General features: G+C 47.6%; 1 pseudogene; it reads right to left on the bottom strand.

Annotated features, from left to right (window-relative positions):
• Positions 1-400: 400 nt before the first annotated feature.
• On the bottom strand, positions 401-2,067 carry LOC140485514 (heat shock 70 kDa protein-like; annotated as a pseudogene).
• Between the last annotated feature and the right edge of the window lie 1,143 nt (positions 2,068-3,210).

Below are 3,210 nucleotides of genomic sequence, written 5' to 3'. Positions count from 1 at the left end.
CTTAACTGTAAGTATAACCTGTCTAAACAATAACTTCTCAGGATTAGTGACAACTGACTGAATTTCTGAATCATACGGTGCATTCTTGTAGTGTGCAGAAAACTGAGAAAGAACTCCATTAGCAGCTAAAAGGGTGTAAAGTACTCAATGTATAAAACATACAGGAAACAGTTTGCAGAAAAATTCACCATTGACACGTTTAATTGCCCCCATTCAAACACCCAAACTTCAGAAATGTAGGCCATCATTTACCTAACTGTGAAAATGTCCAAATCAACTGGTTTTACAGAAGCCCCGAGAAATTCTAAAGGACTGTTGCAATTTCAGGGAGGTGGGGGGATGGAATGGTGGAGAAGAGAGACCAACTGAAAATGATATTACTTTGAAGAGAGTTAAAGTTTCAATCAACCTCTTCAATTGTTGGTCCACCAGAAGGGTCCTTTCTGACTTGTTCTGAGAATGGCCCTTCGGGCATACCTCCCTGGTAAAGTTTGGCAATGATGGGCTTTCATTTTTTTTTCAAATCTTTCAACTGCTGCTCAAAGTCCTCCTTCTCTGCTGTTTGGTTTGCCTCCAGCCAGGAGATGGCCTGGTTACACTTTTCGATGACTTTGTTCTTATTTTCCTCACTGACCTTGCCTTTCGTTTTCTCTTCCTCCACTGAACTCTTCATGTTAAATGCGTACGACTCCAGGGAATTCTTGGCTGTAATTTTCTCACGCTGCATATCATCCTGACCTTTGTACCTCTCCGCTTCCTGCACCATCCTCTCGATCTCCTCCTTACTCAACCTGCCCTTGTCATTGGTGATGGTGATTTTGCTCTCTTTGCCAGTGCTCTTGTCCACAGCAGAGACATTCAAGATGCCATTTGCGTCAATATCAAAGGTGACCTCAATCTGCGGTACACCACGTGGCGCAGGAGGGATCCCACTGAGGTCAAATTTGCCCAAGAGAACTCCGGAGGAAAGGTCTCCTGGCTCAGACTCCGCCGCTCGACTTCCTCTTGCATAAGGTGGAGCCCGGAGATTGGGTACTTGTTAAGACCTGGAAGGCCAAAAAGCTCCAGCCGCGGTGGGAAGGACCGTTCCTGGTTCTGTTAACAACTGAAGCAGCTGTTCGGACGAAAGAGAAAGGGTGGGTCCACGCATCGAGGATAAAGGGGCCTGTTCCGCCTGAAGGAGAAAGCACTTGGACATGCGAGCAAGGGGACAAGCCGTTGGTGGTAAAACTGAAAAGACAGCGATAATGAACTCTACTTGGACTGTATTGGTGGGGATACTGATCAGTTTACTCTTGTATGTGGGGGAGGGTGAGGGGAGATGTGACAAATGTCGAACTACAGTAAGACTTGGGATTCGAATCTACTCGGGATCATTTGTGTCCCATTCCTATGTGGACAATAGCTGTTATGATGTGAGTGCACGCCATGAATGTTGGGAGGATGGGAGACCCTATTATCAGGTATATAATAAAGGATACGGTGGCAATATCCGTGGATGCCCTATAAATGACCGCTGGGTGTGTATTAGCAAAACTGGGAGGTGGGACCTATCCTCCGTGTTGCTCAGGGAGCAGGTTGACAGAGTCAAGGAGACCAAGATACAGATCACTGATCGGGGGTTGGGGAAAGAGCAAGACCGTCAGGGAACGGTCGTGCTCCCTAAAGTGCCATCTGTATACGAAGAGGTAGAAGGAAAGATTGAACTCCCTGATGTTACACAAAACCTGTTTATTGATCTCACCTCAAGAATAGCCACTGTTTTAAATGTTAGCAATTGCTGGGTCTGTGGGGGGCCGCATATGTCGGAACAATGGCCGTGGACTGGTCAAAGCTTAGACATAGGGGAATTGCTGCAAATCACTTGGACTCATGACAACGACAGAAAAAGCCAGGGGTGGAGACTGACAAACAGCCCTGAGGGCCAGTTCTGTATTGAAGGCAAGGGGACCGTGGAGGTAGGGATTAGTCCCTATCAGAATATATTGGATGCAACCACGCGAGTATGGTGGCCTGAGGATATTACTTGGTACATTGCAAACTGAGGTCATAAAAATTGCGTTCCATTACGTACTGATTCCTCCTCTGATTCTTCCGATGGCATGATGAGAGTCTGGAGTGGTGGTTGTCGGGGGAATCGATGCTGGGATACTCCTGTCCAGACTCTGGGCCAGGAGTCCGAATACTGGAATTGCAGTGGTCCTGGTCCTTATGAGGGCGTCCCCGGGGTAAAGGAGCTGTGGGATGACGTTGTGAGGCAGGGAGGGCCTGCTACAGATGGCCTATTTTGGATATGCGGTAATCGGGCATACTCCAAACTGCCCATGGGATGGGCTGGGGTATGCTTCCTGGGTCTAATACGACCTGCGTTCTTCCTATTACCCCGGGAGGAAGGCGATGATTTGGGAGTTAAAATTTTTGACTCCCTGCGTAGGTCGCCAAGGGATATCCAAGTCGGTGATTGGGGGGATGAGTGGCCACCGGCCCGGATTATTAAATACTACGGGCCGGCTACGTGGGCACAGGACGGATCATGGGGATACCGTACTCCTATCTATATGTTAAATCGAATTATCAGGCTCCAAGCAGTCGTAGAGGTCATTACTAACCGGACTGCCCTGGCCCTGGAGTTGCTGGCTAAGCAGCAGGATCAGATGAGGGCTGCTATATATCAAAACCGACTTGCCTTGGATTATCTGTTGGGCTCGGAGGGGGGTGTGTGCGGGAAATTTAACCTGACTAACTGCTGTCTAGAAATTGACGATAATGGTAAAGCGGTTTTGAAAATTTCCGATGAAATTCGGAAATTGGCCCATGTGCCAGTACAATCTTGGCGTCCTCTTAGTGGCATCGGATGGTGGGATGGTCTCCTAGGTGGTAGCTGGTGGTTGAGGGAGGCATGATTCTTCTTCTCGTATTACCCTGCCTAACTCCCTGTATTCAGTTTTTAATTCAGAAAAATATTTCCCGACTCCAGGCAGTGGTGGTTCCACAACATGGGACGCGGGAACTTAAAGTGATGTTGCTGCGAAAGACCAAGGATTTCCCGGGCCCTTGAGGGAGGGGGGGCTTATCTTGGTCAGGCACATCTTAAAGAAAGAAAAGGGTGGAATTGTGAGAGGTAATTTCGGTTTAAACTTTAAGATGTGCCTGGACCACAGACTGATCTATAATAAAAGACAAAACTTTTGTTTTTTTCTAGAACATTTT

This window comes from Chiloscyllium punctatum, chromosome 14, assembly GCF_047496795.1.
Source record: "Chiloscyllium punctatum isolate Juve2018m chromosome 14, sChiPun1.3, whole genome shotgun sequence".
Classification (NCBI taxonomy): domain Eukaryota; kingdom Metazoa; phylum Chordata; class Chondrichthyes; order Orectolobiformes; family Hemiscylliidae; genus Chiloscyllium; species Chiloscyllium punctatum.
This window is presented reverse-complemented; position numbering and strand designations above follow the sequence as displayed.